This window comes from Lytechinus variegatus, chromosome 2, assembly GCF_018143015.1.
Source record: "Lytechinus variegatus isolate NC3 chromosome 2, Lvar_3.0, whole genome shotgun sequence".
NCBI classification, from domain to species: domain Eukaryota; kingdom Metazoa; phylum Echinodermata; class Echinoidea; order Temnopleuroida; family Toxopneustidae; genus Lytechinus; species Lytechinus variegatus.
In genome coordinates, this window is record NC_054741.1 from 51,088,149 (window position 1) to 51,105,310 (window position 17,162).

Consider the following 17,162-nt stretch of genomic DNA (forward strand, 5'->3'; position numbering starts at 1 on the left):
GTATCAGATAATCTCTGAAAACCTTGGCATCTTTAAACCATGGACCTAATAGTTGGTCCATGTTTAAACCATGGGATTAGGTACTGTGGTCCTCCTCACATTAATATTCCTTACACACAAAATTTTACTGGCATAATTTTTCTTTTCAAATGAATCTAGGAACTGTCTATCTTGGACCATCCTCAATTGTTTTTTTTTCTCCCACCTGCTGCAGTTGATACTTTCTTTGCTCCATTTATGGAAAATAAATTGCCTTGTAATTATCCAAGCACTAAAAAAAATCATGTGAGGGGGCTTGGCTTTATAAACTACTGATTGAATATCATGAATATTACACACTTCCACCTACAGAACTTACGTAGAATTCAAAAACAAACTTGTTGTTGTAATCTTGATAAAACTGCAATAATCACATAAAAGCGAACATTTTTATCAAGATTGAAAGATTGCCTTTAACCATGTTGAGATCAGCCCCGTTTTCCTTCATCAATTTCCATATATATTTGTAAGTGCTTTCCTTAATCCTATATCATCCATATCTTTAATGGGACATACATGTACCTTCATTAAGTAGTCGTTACCAACACCTTTTTTTTATTTCTACTGGGAGCTGCACTGTCTAATCCTTGTTCAATTAACGCTCCTCCAATTGGCAGCGCCTAATTTACATACAACTGTCCCTTTATCCAAACAAGAACTAGCCTGCTAGCCTCAGGCGGTGAGTGGTAGGCCAGGCTAATTACAAGGCAGCTACAATTTCATAATCTTGTTTGCTTTTTCTCCTTGGATCTGACCTCATGAGGTCAAATCAAAATGGCTCCCTTGATGAGGAAGACTAAAAGAATGCGAGAAGGGATTGAGTTCTAGTAAGAAAATGTCTGATAATTGGCATGTGGTTTCTTTCTTCCACAGTTTTAATTGCACAATATTTTTTCTCAGCAAGGAACATGTCAGCAAGTCTATGCAATATCACATCAGATTATAACTTTCAAAATTAAATATCCGAGGTTACGCTATCTTGAGAAATATATACAAATTTTCAACTTAAATCCTGAAGCTGTCCTAACTCGCATATTTTCCATATTAAACTTGTCAAAATTTCATTGTAGATGTCAGATGGGACTGTTAACTCCAGACCTTTCTAATCAATTCTTTTTATGACTCCTATTCCTCATAATTTCTGATCCAGAATCTGGTAACTTGTACATCACGGCTTCTGCAATTTCAGCAGAAAATCAATGTTTTTTGGTATGGAGTATTTAAGGGATAGTTTTACACAGCCACGCAATACATGAGGGAACCCAGCGTGGCAACACCAAGCTATAGTGCTCAGCACAAATCAAAAACAAGAAAGACAAAACCACCTCAACTATACGCCAAAGACAAAAATCGAAGATGTGTTTCTATCTAGGCCAATTATGCCCAGACTTTTTGACTTTTTCCAGAGCACAATTATTTCAAAGAGAAGATCTCCTCTTTTCTCTTCCCATAGCAGGGAGCCATCCCTCACAGTGTTTCCAACCATCAATTGAATAAAATGAATTTGAGCAATGACTGATGCGACTGTTAGCTTTGCTAAAGCAAGAAATGTATCAGGTACAACACTCCTTGGCTGCGCTCCTTTTCAACATTCCATATTTGGTCATCCCAAGATCCAATCACAGCTTGATTTTAAGTCTTGATTGCCATACACAGTGCCTTAAAAAAATGAACACACTACCAAAAATAAAACCATCTTTAACAAGAGAAACGTATCAATTATCATACCTTTCAGTCACAGTCTCTCTTGCAGATTTCTGAGGAGGCTTATAATGCAGGTCCTTTGCTTACACAGACCTCAATCGAACTGTTAAATCCATTAGATAATATTTTTCCCACCTTATAATAAACTCCCAACTAATTTTCTTAACATCCCTGATGTCTCATCCCTGTCTCTGCCTCCCAAACTGTATATATCCCTTGACCCCGAACCGCTCATTTCTCCTCATATTGGGGTCAGCGGGTCACTCTTTGCCTCTGAAATTGAATAAGAATTGATTCCGTCGCCCGAGTCTTCCTCCGATGGCAGAAACGCTGAATTTTGAATCAATTCCAAGGCAGTATTCCGTAATGAGACATAACTGTATGAATCATAGCAAACTGTTTGTCATTCGTTGTTCCAATGTGGTGAATCTTCAACACATATAAGACTTCTTTATTCTCATTTACATTCCTTAATGTGGCGTTATCTTCCATTATCAATCAATCTGCTTTTGGATGTTTTTTAACATTTTTCTTCTCTTAATTATTAATTATGATTCATGTTTTGTTTTGCTTTGTTTTGTTTTCATTTGTTTGTTGATTTAGGGGAGCTACTTATTTGACAAAAGTAATTGCCTTATGTCTCTCTTCAATGCATCTACACAAGCTTTTACTAAATGCTCAGGTAATTTCATGACATATGTCATTATTTCAAACTCACATCCCCTCTCTCTCTCTATCAAAATAAAGTTAGCTTGTAGGCCTACTACTTTTTTCTTCCTCCTTTCAAAAAAAACTTGTTAAATTCATGGGGTTCTTTTTAAATAGCTCCTGACATGGAGAATATATCAGTCTTGGGATTTATTTAGAAAGTAATTCTCATTTCATATGAAAATCAAATAATGACTAATTCATTCATGAATCAAATATCTCCTACTTAGTCTTAAAGGAGGTATCTCAAATTACATGACAAACTGATCATTATTCAATTTCGTTTTTGTTTACAAATTACTACTAATTATTTTGCGCATTGTGTATATGATTAAATAATCTTCCAAATACAAAATCAATTTTCAAATTTTTACAATAACGTACTTAATCCTTAAAGGGGAAGTTCCCTCTGACAAAAAGTTTTATTGTAAAAAAGCAGAAAAATTATTTTAAAATATTTGCGAAGGTTTGAGGAAAATCCATGAAATAAATAGTTATAGAATTTCAATTATTTGATTTGTGATGTCATATGTGAGCAGCTTTCCTGCAAATCATATGGTAAAAAAAATCAACTGCCATTTTCTCAGAAAATTGAAAATAGTTTTTATTGTACCTTCAGTATATCAATACATAAATCATTTCACAAGCACTTCTACAAAGGAAATAAAAACAAAGTCATCAAGAACCAATAAAAATGAAATTTATGCATTTTATATTACATAACATATGAGGCAGCTGCTCGTTATGATATCACGAATCGAGAACTTGAAATTCAAATAACTTTCTAATATTCAATGGATTTTTCTCAAACCTTCACCAATGTTTCTTATATTTTTTTTCTTTTTTAATTTTAATTCTTCATCACCATGATCAAAATGAACCAAAAATATGATAAATCAGACATATTTTTCATCTGGTAGAAATATCACTTCAAAGCATGATAAATTAATCTCAATGTATGTTTCAATAACATTTGCCTCAGCACCACCCATGTTCTACTGAGATGATATCACAATGTGAAAGCTACCATCACTATATATACAACCCTGAAGCTCTTGTGGTAACACAAGATGCCTAGTAGCTAGCAGGGTTCAGTGCTTCAGAGGAAAGACCGGTAGAGGCTGGTGGGTTACTTCCAAAGCTTCTTGACCCCTCTGGGTACTGTGCATCCATCATCACATCTCATACCACCGGAGAAATGAGAACATTCTTATACTTCAGTCTGTCATATTTCAAGTTCAGGGTGAGATATGGGACACAAAGGCATATCCCACTGGCCAACTACATGTACGTTCCACGTCAACAACATTATTTTTACAAACACAAGAGTGCACTGTCTCCTGTTATTTGGAATAAAGAGAAATTCTTGGCAGTGTAATCATGATATCATTTTAAGAGCAAGCACCATGATATTCTGGACCAGAATATAATCAATTCATTTTCTCTTATCTTTACAAGAGCTGGGATATATCTGAATTAAAAATCAATGATTAACATATAGGCCTACAATAATTCATTTTGAATAGTTCACCATCCCCATACAATAAGCTTCTACTTCTTCGTAGATCTTAATTTTTTCTTTCATTCTCAATTTTCCTCTTTTTTTTCCATTCTCATAGCTCACTATCCCCTAACCACATGAGCAGGCAGCGTCTATTATTCAATAGTCCAAGTGCTAATATCCTATACTATTTCACATCTTCCCTATCAAGATGGCAAGTTTGGAAGAAAAGAGTCGTAGCCAAGCTTTACTTAATTGTGCTGATTAACAAACCGACAACTGCCACCACACTATTTTCCCATGATGCACCACGCACTTGACGAGGGTGACATAGACAAATGTTGTTTTATCAAGCCAATACCTAGCCTCAAGGTTTAATTTACTTTCATGCCCTGGAATAAACCTACAGAATGACCACTATATAGAGAGTTAAAGAGAGAGAGAAAGGATGTGTGGGTGTGGGTGCCTGTGTGAGTGTGAAAGAGGGGACAAAAAGACATAGAAAGGGAGACGGAGTCAGAGAAAAGAACATGCAAGATTATCTGGTAAATATTCTGCAATGGTTTCTCTTCTTTTTTTTTTTACTAAAGAGGTATTTCTGTATTTTCAAAGAAAAAAAGAGAAAAGGCAAAAGAGAAACATTATCTTACCTTCTTAATCCGACTCTGAACAAGTGATGTAAAGTTTTACAAACTGTGTCATTCCTTCGAATGTACCAGTGCTCGATCCCTGTAGTAATACAAGAACAAGAGCACTGTTGTCAGAACATTAATATGAAGATTCAAGATTGTAGTCAACAGCAAGAATGGTGAAAGAAAATTAATTGAATTATGGTACTTTAAAAACATATTCACCCTTGGTTTAATAACAAGGTTTGAAAAGACTTCTTGAGTGGGGTGGAAAGAATTAGATTTGGCCTCATGTTCGAGGATGGAGAATGGAGAAGAGAGATTTGAGAGAAAAGTGCATAAAGCCCCTTCCTTCCACCATGGCGTAGTTCTTTCCTTTTTTTTTCTTGCCTGGTGCACGTTAATGAACGACATTTATGCAGCGATGCCGAGCGAGAAAGGTGATAGAGTAAACACGCCGATGGGCGATAACTCTCGGGCCAGATGCGTGTAGCCAAGTTACCGTCTTCATTAACTTGAAACATTACAAAAACCCAAATTGGCAAATCACATTAAAGAGGAGCCTCGCGTCAACTGACAACCAGGTCGGCCGAGCATGATTCGATGTGGGTTAGGTGGTAAAGCAAAGGGATTGGTATAGCATGGCTGTCATTTCAACTAGACCAAACCCAGGAAGAAAAACATCGCAAATTTTCTTCCAAAGTAAAATGCATTATTAAAAATTGCTCAAATGACTTTCATAAAGAATTGTGGTTGTGGAAGACCCCCGTCATTATTAACTAGTTCATAAGAGTAGGGGTACCTTTTATCCGGGATGGGAGGAGTATTAACCCCCATCAACCGATCCACCTGCTGGTCTGATCCCCCTTACCTATATACCAGTCTTACCCAGGGGGCTCCCTATACACCCCTCCAACTCTCATTCCTATACTCTTGATCACCATGAATGAACTTGTTGTTTCACCTGTCCTATTCATACCTTTACCATCTTGCCCTAAAATTCTCCTCCAGTATTACCCCTTAAATCATTTATCTAAGATCATGCAAAGAGGAAGTCGACACAAGCCATTCTTTTTAACCTCATGTTATCTATTCCTTCTCGTTCAGGGAATGTGTGTTGTGACCTCAAGATGCGATTATTAATTGAAAGTGGTGTGCGAGGTGGTTTGGATTCAAAGACTTTTCAATGTGGCTTAGATGGGATGTACCTGTAATGATGTCAGAATGTTAATTTGATCTAATGTCAGTCGAAATCAGATTGCCATTCAATCAGTTGATAATGATCAGATATGACTAGAAATCAAGCTAGGAGGTACAAACAAAGGAGATGCAGAGAAAAGAAAAACCTTTTTAACCCCGACCACATCAATCACTAGGCCCTTAATTCACACATCAAAACCCTTTCATTTTCCCCCGCGCTCCTGATATATTATGAAAAGATGGAAAGACAAGATTGTCCATGTATAAAGTTATTGCAACCCAAATGCATTGTGCAACTGCGCTAAAAAAGACAGAAAGAAGAGGGAAAATTGAGACGAGAACTTGCTTTACTCCTAGAGGCCATCTATATGGACAGATTCAAATAATCATGTTAACAGCAAGCCAAAGTACACCCGACTGTGTGACTGTGAATAATCCTATCAGGCATTCATCCGCAAATTTGATCAGGGAAGTTCGCCTCACTTAAACCCCTCATGCCTCCTATATTTCTGATATATAAAAAAAGCCTACTCCTCCTGCCCTTCTACGATTTTTCTTGTCATCTTTGCATCAACATTTCTTTAATGCTACTGGTCTCATTCATACATAGTGATAGGGGGTAAAATGCACCATGGTAGGCAGGGATCCAGGCGGGTCGTGGGCAGGCAGAGTTGGGGTAGAGAAAGAGAGAGAGAGAGGGGAGGGTAGAGGGCAGTGTTGCTTCTCTCTCAGCTGTGATGTCATCAGAAGTGATTGACATGTCATCATCTGGGAAGGTGAAAGAGAGAACGACCAAGGATGGAGAGATTAACCCAACTCTGGAGCTTTAGAAAGGGATAGAGGGGTTAAAGAAGATATGGAGGGAAAGAGAGAATGAACCAGAAATGGAAATCCAGTATAGGGGTATGGTGGGATGGAAGGATGTAGGAGGGTACATAAGGAGAGAAGAGCGAATGAGTTTTGGAGGATGGTTTAAACTACTACTGGGATTTGATGCGATGGAGAAATAGAGAGAGAAGAGAGGAACTCTGGAGAGTTTGAACATGTGATAGAGAGTTAGATATAGGGATAAACTAAGAGATGGAGGGTTTCATTTAGCACTGAAGGTAATGAGGGGGATGGGTAAATGGATAGTGGGGTGAATGGATGGATGGATGGATGGCTGGATGGGTGGATGGGTGGGTTGATGGATGGATGGAGGAGGGATGGAGGAAGAGAAGAGTGTATAACCTAGAACTTAGTCAGAATGGTGAAGGATATTGCAATAGAAAGGGAATCCAACTCTTGGGCAATGAGGAGGAGAAGAAGGAGGAGGAGAAGTGTGATAGTGAAGAAGTGTGATAGTGGAATCCAACTCTTGGGCAATGGGAAGAAGTGTGATAGTGAAATGGATGAATAAAAAGGAAGGATGGTTGGGGGACTGAGAAAATGGGTAAATAATGCAAGGAAAGGGTGACAGAGGAGATGATTAAGATTTACCTAATTTGGGTGGAGTTCAGTGGGTGTGGTCAAAGGGGATATGGTGGTAGGCTAAGGTGATGAGGGTAACGTATGAGAATAACCTAGATAATAAAATCCCGGTGGTCAAATGTGGCAGAAAGAGGAGTGCCTTTGAATCACAAAATGTTTATACAACATAATTATATAATTCATCATTTAAACAATTGTAACAATGAAGGTCACTTCACTGTCTAGACATGGTCTGAACATGTTCAGATAATCTGTCAGAAGTTGCTGTCTTACTTACGCTGTATCAGGTTAAAAGTAAAAATAATTATACCTATTCCAAACTACATAGACTTTGATTTCATTCTTGGAGAGCAGGATAACCTTGTGTTAAATAAAATACCAGAATATACATTGAGAAATATGAATTTATGAAGATTATATGAAGCAATTCTGCAATAGACCTAATACACTCTGCAACTAAGATCCACTTGAATGACACTCTTGATTACGTTATGAATCATACAATATCATAGGCAAGAAAGAAAGCTAGGGGTTTTTTAGAAGAGAAGCGGGTGAAACCTAGTAGTGTTTGAAATGACAGATGTAAGGGACTTCCGGAAGAAAACAAAACTAGAGAGGGCAAAGTCAAGGAAATGAGATGGTGGGGGTGAAGATCGGACATGAACTCAACCTGCTCTAGGGTAAAGAGAATGCATAAATGAATGAAGGGGGTGACATTTACAACTGTGATATGAAGATGGGTACAAGACCAAAAACTCCTTACTCCTCAACTGATTGATGTGAAAATCAATAGCTGCATCGCTAGCTGCAACGCATAATTGCTTGTCGCTCTAATTATTCAATCTGGCCGTTCCTCCGCCATTGGTTTTCCTTTGCCGTATCTACATGGTAAGAGACACCTCTGAATCGTACCAACCTTCTAACTGTATTAGTGCCTCAATGTAATTAGCGCAGCCTCTCTCTCTCTCTCCACACACACACACACACACACACACACACACCCTCTCTCACCTTCCACCGACACCATCAATCCCTATGACGTGATATCTAGCAGCCATCTTTATCAACCTTATTCTTCTTTTTGGCTAATAACTACGATCTTGCTCGGCTCATAACCTAATGAGCGGAGGGACTCGGAGGAAATCAAAACAATAGCAATGGCAGAATTTGTGTCTTCCTATTCTGCTGATGCTAGATGGCAGCGTTGACTAAGTCAATATGAGCCGACAGGAAAAGTGCAGGTTACGGCAGAAGAGGAAGGCAATAAGTCCACCCCAAGATTCCATTTTTTTTTTTCTCGTTCCTTTCTTGTATCAATGCTCCTACTGTGCAAATACTGACAAAAATTGGGGGGCTCACGCTCCATCGAGATAAACACATTGAATCGACAGTGACAAATGAAAAGGGAGGAAGGGCAGTAGACTTTTCTGACATCACCAACAGAAACTTCTTGTGGCCGCTTTGAAATGCAATACTCAATTAAAGCCCATCCAACTCTTTTGCATATCTACTCCTTAACCTATGCGGGCTCGCGCGGCCCCATTTTGGTTTCTTGTTTCTCTCCTTCCAAGCTAAGATAAGTCTTTAAAAAGAGAACAAGCAAAACACATGCACTGTCAGAATTTGATCAAAGGCGAGCCCTACAATACCAATCAATCCCAAGCTTTCTTTTGCCCCTTCTTTTTCCAAATTTTTCTTCCTTGTATATATTTTCATAATCACTTGGAAATCTCTTGGCTATTAACATATCTTCCTACACCTGCCTAACCCTATACAATGGAATGAATAGAAGGACAAAGAAGGATCATTATGGAACCGTTTCATCTACATGTTATCCTTTGTATCACACTGTCATAGCCAGGAGGTATCATACTCCATTAATATTTTACAGAGACTTATTCTCCCACTACATACTGACGGTTACAACGGGGGCCGTGCCACAAAAGACAAAAACCAGTCCTATGTCTTTGGCTTTTCACAGGCCGACTTCAATAATGCAGGAACGGGATAAAGGGTTCCTCCAAAACATGTGCAAAATAGAAGAATGAAATCCTTTTATCTTGAAAATATCCTTCCCTTATAGTTTGATGATGATGATTATTATTATTATAGCACAGAGTGCAGTACCCTGGTTACTTATTAAATAAATTTCTAGTGTTTCCAACAATTATTTGCTTATATTATACTCTGAATGGCACAAGTAATGAAGTTATATTGTGTGGCCTACTTTAAGCATGAGCCACACATTTTATTCAATAAAGCTAAATAATTGAAAAGATCAAACTTAGCGTATAAAAACTAGCCCCAGCATATTCATATTCCTTTTAAAAAATAATTCATGAATTAAATTTCAATTAATCAATTAATCAACAAGATTATAATCATAATCAACATGTTAAAATTTACTAAAACTTAGTTTGTCCATTAAGAAAGTTGGGCTATGACAGGGAAATGCTACCACAATAATGCTAAAATTTCAATTTTTATAAAAGTTATTACCCTACTTTTAAGCTATCCATTTTCTGGGATCTTTATTTCATTCTGAAGTATACTATTCTGGGTCAATGGACAGATTCCTGCATTCAAAATTAAAATAATAGCATCCATTCTAAACGGAATATTCTTAGTACGGAAGATGTTGATCATCGTGGTAGCTGAATCTGAGTAAAGAAATAAATAATCTGTTGTCTCACGATGCGGCAAACTGAAATTGCGACGTTTCGACTGCTCCTGCTAGTCTTCGTCAGGCAATGAAGTGGACACTCGCTGCGCGCGCCTTTTATACCGTAGGCTACGGGCCGTCGGTGCCGGAACCGCCGTGGTGTGATTGGTCGGCGCAACCGACCAATCAGAAGCCGCGGACGGTGCGATCGCCGTGGGGCTTGCGGACGTCGGGGAAAACCCGTCGGCTGCAGTCGGCGTAGAAAGCGGGCAATTTGCGGACGTCGAGGAGTGAACCGCGGTAGCTGTGCAAAAACTAATGGGGTTGGATGCGGACGTCGGAGGGCGGTCAACCGGTGAACTACGGGCGGTCGTAGGGGGCGCATGTCGGCGAATGGTCGGAAGCCATTCTTCAGGGATGTCAATGCCGTTATCCCTGTTCACATTATTGGGATGAAGACGAATTTGGATAGCCTCTTTAACACGCCGTGTGTACCAGTGCTTATCCCGCGCTATACAGCTTACCTCGTCCCAATTGGGAGGGTGATCTGCATTCCAAGCATGCTCTGCAACTGCCGAACTATCTATGCGTCGGTGCTTGACATCTCTGCGATGTTCTAGCATTCGCTCGTTAACGGGTCTGCCCGTTTCCCCGATGTAAACCTTGTCACAAGCCCCACATGGTATCTTGTAAACAACGCCATCGAGTCTGCCGGGCAGCGTGGGGTCTTTGGGGCGCACTAACTGTTTACGGATAGTAGTGTCGGACTTGAAAACCGCGCGTATGCTGTACTTCTCTAAGTGCCGGCGTAGTTGGCGGGAAATAGAATCGACAAACGGAAGTACGACGGTAGACTTGCAGCGCACAATGTCTTCTTCAGCGACGTTCTTTCTCTTAGTTACACGGTTGAGAAAGGAGCGCGGGTAACCATTGGAAACGAGTGCAGAAGCAATGCGTTGCTTCTCAGCGGCGGTGCATTGTGGTTTCGATACAATGCATGATGCTCGGTCATAAAGGCATTTGACTACCCCGCGTTTGACGGACTGGGGGTGATGCGAATCGTACGCTAAATATTGATCTGTATGCGTAGGCTTTCTGTACACTGTAGTGGTGAGGCGGCCCTCATCATCCCGGTGTACAAGAGTGTCAAGGAAGGCAATGCGGTTATTGTCTTCTCTCTCCATAGTGAAACGGATAGACGGTTGCTGCGCAGCCATTCTAAATTAAAATAATAGCATCCATTCTAAACGGAATATTCTTATTGTCGATGAAAGGCGATGCAAGAGATTACTGGAAGTACTGCTGGAGGGCAGCGCCCGAACAGTGCTCATTGCAAAACAAAACTGCCCCTTTGCTACCAACCAAAGCCCTCAAGCTATTCCAATTCTGGCTTTACACACAATTCTAGGTCAAATGAAGAACATTTTTGCTTTACTTTTTTTTCTCTTTCTCACCTCCTTACCTCTTCCTCTGCTATTCATCATGGTTTGTCTCAAGTGATTTTATTGGTGAGAGAAAAAGTGCTGAGATGGGTCACATTGCTATCAATTATCAACCCAATGTGTTCTGGGGGTGATTGGGAGATTAAGATACATATCTCTCCAATGGAACACCTTTTGTCTCTCTGCTTGTAATACGTAGTTCGAAGCACAGGACAGGGAATATAATACTTTCTTGAGAAAAAAGAGAAAATTAAAATGAATTTGGGTCACCTGGTCGGACCAGGGTATTGGTAATATAAGCTCCCACCTCATATCAGGCTGAAGAATGACAAGCTAACCAATTCTTAACTCTATCAGTCCCATATGATCATTATTCTGTAATGTACAACTAACCAGTTCTTAACTCTAGTCCGATATATTCATTATTCTGCAATGTATACACAAACAACCCAATTCTGAATCATTCTGTAGTGAAAGGCAAGCTAAAGATTATTCACATGTTAATCTAAGTAACTTCATGATGAAAAATTTGAAAATGTTTGGTTAATTGTGAACTATTAATCGTGAAACTACATGTCATCTACATCTGACCGGGAGCCAGTAACACAAAGCTTAGCCATGATGGTAGGACAAAATTTTTACGATTGATTGCATAGACTACAATGTACAATCAATCGTAAAAATCAAGTATACGATCAATCGTTATGTTTTGTGTTACAGAGCCCTGATTTCATTAAACCCAAAACTTTTCCAATGCACAAAAGCTTTATTTTTCTTCTATCATTGTTGTTGACCATGAATCCAATGAAGGTTAACTTGGCAATCTATACCTCTTTTTAGAAAATTCTTGTTCACGTCATTAGAATTTAATAAAACATAATCTCTATTTCTTGCAGCTCGAGAGAGATTTCAAGAGATATTAACATGACAGCCTCAAAGAATTATCCACTTTCTTCCCAACGACGAATCAAGGATCTAGTTAAGACTATTCCTTTTAACTTTTTCAGAAGTAAAGTCAAATCTTATAATCAGAACAAGGGATTTTATATTCTTAAACTCCAATAAGCTCAAGTTTGTGAATGTATATCAAATGAATTTAGAATTGTACCCTTAAAGAGAAATTCCAGTAGTTGCAGTAAACACTGATTTCATGAGAAAGTCTGTAAAACAAGGCTTAATTGTCAGTATATCATCGAGGATCTAGATCTGGTACAGTTACATTAACTGAACTTTGTGAAATCTTGAAATCTACGCTGAAAAATGTTCACACCGAAGATCCCCAACACAGATAAGCGCATGTGGGACAATGTATAATTATTGCTTAGGGCGTCACGTCCGACGCCCTACCCGATTCCTGTGCTTATTTGCTGATTTTTCAGCAATTACACAATTTCTTCCAGAATTCTTTGGCACATGCGTTTTATTTATACAAACAGACACTTTGGTGGTCATTTCATTGGATTCTGTACGAACTCATTTTGATATCGTTACCAAAACTAGCATTTACCTTTAAGCAGTTGAATCCAACCAAATATGATGTGGAAACTGGCCACAATCTACCATGCCATGGGATTAGCATTCTACATATTATACAAAACCTCCAAGTAATTACTTTTTCTGTTTTTCCTGTATTCACAAGAATTATTGCAGAAGAAGAGGAATGGCATTGATTCTTATCGTGAAGATTGCGGACAACGTCTTAGTTTGAGCTCTTTTCTGGAAATTTTTCAATTAAATAGCATGTTAGAGGAAAAGACATGAAATAAAAAGCTGTATAAGCCCACTGGATTCATCAGGATGCATCTAGATAATTAGATTCTTCATATCAACATGTCACTAAGTTATTCATTTTCACTTCTTTATATCTTTAACATCTAAATAGCAAGTGAGATTTACATTTACCTGAGAAGAAAATACTACCATTTATCGTATCTAATAAAAAAAAACCTGTTGAAATTAATGAGAAAGGAAAGGAGGATATGGTATTAGATGCTCCCCCTATCATAATTACTAATACTTCTCTATAAACCATTAGAAGGTTCAGAAATTCAATATATATTTTGTTTAATCTCCATGTCATATACTTGCTCACATTTGAACAATAATACCTTGTTTGTATTTATATTTCACTACAAACAGGAATTAAAGTGTTTTCAAAAGGAGTGATGGTTGATAATAATCAGTCAAAAAATTATGAATTAACTTTGATAGTTCATACAAACATGATGTGATCGAAAAAAAAAAAACTCTGTCAACTGTATTGACCATCTACAAGTTCTAGTTCTAACATTGTTCTTGTGAATATGACTATTCATTTAACATCATTTGTGAAAGTGGACTTTTATATCTTTACAACCCTCCTTCAGTCTCTTCTAATCTTCAAAAGAATTCTATGGGCTAAGGAAAATCAATATGTTTTTTTTCAAAGAAAGCTATTCTGGCCAGTAAAACAGCCATCATAGCCCATCTTTGATATTTTTGTACTCTGTATATGCTCCCTCATTTGTAGTTTTTTTTTAATGTTTTACCCACCCCCTTATATATATCTCTAGGCTCATCATACTCCCCAACTTTTCATCTTGCTATTTCTGATCCAGCAAATTATTTTGGCTTCAACAATGTCAAGATTATTAATTTTTGTAAAAAAAAAATAAGAAAAAAAAGATGCAGATAGCATGCTATTCTTGTAGGGTTCAATCTAAAAATCCCAACCTTTCTCCAGAATTTCACACCACCTAGTGAATTATCCAGATTATGTGCAAACGTTGAATAGATACTTTAGTTTTGACTCTAGATAATTTCTATTTATGACATAGATTTCCATACCGTTGCAGGTTACTCTAACAAGGAGCCCAACTCGCCATGCTCCATGGTCGAAATTAACAATTTATGCTAAAGGAGAATCCCCCCTCTAACTGATGGGGATAGATTTTAGGTTTTCTTTGCTTTTGGATTGATCCCAGAGAACCATAGTTCTAAGGCTGATCTGGCTAAAGAATATTGAGATTGAACAAACTCGGTCTGATGGAGAATCACCATTCTCTTCTCCCCCCTCTCCCCCTACCAGGTCAAGAAGGTGAATCATATATTTGATGTTGTGGAAAGATTGACAAAATCACACCAAGGAACCTTACACAATCTCAATTACAACTCGCTCGTACCAACATACCTCTAAACAAACTTCTCATCAATTAGGAGCCACAGAGCGAATTGGAAAAAAAATTGAAAAATTAATGTTTTGTAAAAAAAAATGATAACTTTCCTATTGCATGCTCAAAATATTATTTCCAGAATATTTATATAATAAATAAGTGATCTAAAAATAATTGTGTTTTTTTTTTAACTTTAACTGAAAACTACATTGTAATCTAATTTGTAAGCCATATGGCACTCAAATTCTTCAGTGAAACATGACACTAAATACTATCATTTTAAAAAGTTTGATTTATCATGAAATAGGCAAGATCAAATACACATGCTAATTTCATTACTTTTTTTAATAGATAGGTTTCTAGGTTTTTATTTTTACCTTTCCAATGTGTATTCATGACTGGTTTTACAGTGATTTATTTGGGTTGTTTTCAAAGACTTGTGTATTGAGGCCAAAATGTTTCTGGGAGAAAAATCTCATATAATACAGGGACTAAAATGGGGTATGGATTACCATAGAACTAGGTCCAATATTACAAAGATCGGCCATATTCATCAACAGGTTTTATGACACATGAACTTCTTCTTGGAGTCAAGTTTCCTTTCTTTCTCATCCTCTTGAATTTTCTTCATTTATTGTCTTTTCTCAATTTTCATCACCAATACAGGTTCAAAGTGAAGAGAGACAGTGACGTACCCCTCCCTTTTGCTGTAGTCAATCTTGTCAAAATTTCAGAGGGGGAAAATAGACGAGAGGTTCTCTCAAAATGAAGCCATGTTGCAGAGTGACGTGATCTACATAAGGATGAGGTCATGTGATATATTTCATTATGCTGTACATAACACTTCTTTATTCTACTCACGTGATATAGATGATTCAGTACATGGATCATAATTTTCTTAGTCTCTGAGCCAGTGGTTGGTGACACAAGTAACGTGGGAGCAGGAAGGTCTAGGGTTCATTGTCATGCTCGAAACTCTAAGATTAGGTATTGTTCATGAAACAAAACAAAGGCCAACCGGTTGACTGTGTGTGTGTATGTGAGAGAGAATGAGAGAGAGATGTACATATACAGACGGACAGACAGACAGACAGACAGACGGGCAGACAGACTGATGAGAGAAAGATTTAACGACCAAGAAAGTAATGTAGATATAAGAAAATAAACAATCAGAAGTAAATTGCTAGTATCAATCACAGCAAAATCACTCATCGACCATTCCACCAAACATCAATACCTTGCACAAACAAAAATCCTCATTTGTACTATCAAATCCTCAATCCAATTTAACCCAAGAAGTAATTTCCTTGATTCTATCAAACTCATATCACCAATTCTTTTCAAAATCACCCAGTATTTCAATCTCCAAAACATTATAATCTATGTATTCAGTAGAAATCAAGTTTTATTTGTACAATAAAAAAAAGTTTATCAAAACAGCTCTCCAAACTAATATTGCATGTCTATTCAACTTTGCAATCTTGGGAACAATAGCATGGTGCGTTTCTAAAAGTGCTTATTGGTGAACATATTTAATGGCTTACTACGACTCTATGTAAATGATTTTCAATCTATAGAATTGCAGGTGAAAGAGGCCAGGGGGGAAAAACTCAAATAAAATCGAGACAAAAGGTGGAATTTTGGTTGGAGACAGAATTTCACACAAGTATATCAACTCATTATCTATGTGATAAATGGAGAGACCATGAATCACACTCATTCCTTCTTTTATAAATTTATAAAGAGATAAATTGATAGATTAATTCCAGATGACATATTTTAATAAATGGAAGTAAAATTTAAAAGATATTAATGACATGTTCAGATCGTAATGCAGGACTCATTCATAAAACAAAATTTTGTTTCTGATTAATAAATAAATTACACGAAGAAATTTTATACCTATAGATGTGTTTAAAAATGATATTATTTTCCTCCTAATCACAATCAAACTATCATCTGTACTCCCCTTCGCTGATGTCATAACATTGTACCTAATACATAGTAGGCCTATAGTCACCAGCTTACGTTAAGTCTTTTGCACATAGGGAACCTTAACTGTTAATTACAACTTGAATCAAACTGAATTTCAATCAAGATAAAAGCGAGATTGCAAAAAAAAGACAGATTTGGTTTGTTACTTCTATTGCTTAACTAATGAGTTCAAGATTTAATTGAGCTTGAAATGGGATGGGTATACTGCTTCTATACCATACTACAAAGACTAACATAACTCACAGGCAACGGATTTTGATGAAGTAATTTCCAAAGCAATCAAACATCTCCTGGAGTAGGGTGTAGTTTAAGAATATTGGGTTCCATTTCATTAAAGACTATCAAATCAAATAGATTTGACCGCAATGAACAAAGAAACAATTTGTTACAAGCAGTTGGGTGTCGGGGAGTAAGAGCTATGAAAAGACACCTGTTTCTACAAATCAAAGACATGCCTACAGAGATAGCAAACACCTCAAACTGAATAGAAAATATGTAATTCGTTGCTCGTTTACACGACATTCTAATTTACCAATAAAAGATATGGAATTCATCTCAGATTAAAAGACACACAAGATTCTGGTTCCACAAAGTGTACCAATTTAACTACCCCCACCCTTTATCTCTTTCTTTTCCTCCCTCCATCTTGTGATTAAATCG

General features: G+C 37.4%; 1 protein-coding gene across 2 annotated transcripts in view; it reads right to left on the reverse strand.

Annotated features, from left to right (window-relative positions):
• Positions 1 to 17,162, reverse strand: part of LOC121408301 (zinc finger homeobox protein 3-like) — a 115,839-nt gene that overhangs the window by 86,158 nt on the left and 12,519 nt on the right. For both annotated transcript variants that reach the window (XM_041599714.1, XM_041599717.1), the window contains one exon: positions 4,603 to 4,681. The gene's annotated coding sequence lies outside the window, so the exon portion shown is untranslated. The remainder of the gene's footprint in view (positions 1 to 4,602; positions 4,682 to 17,162) is intronic.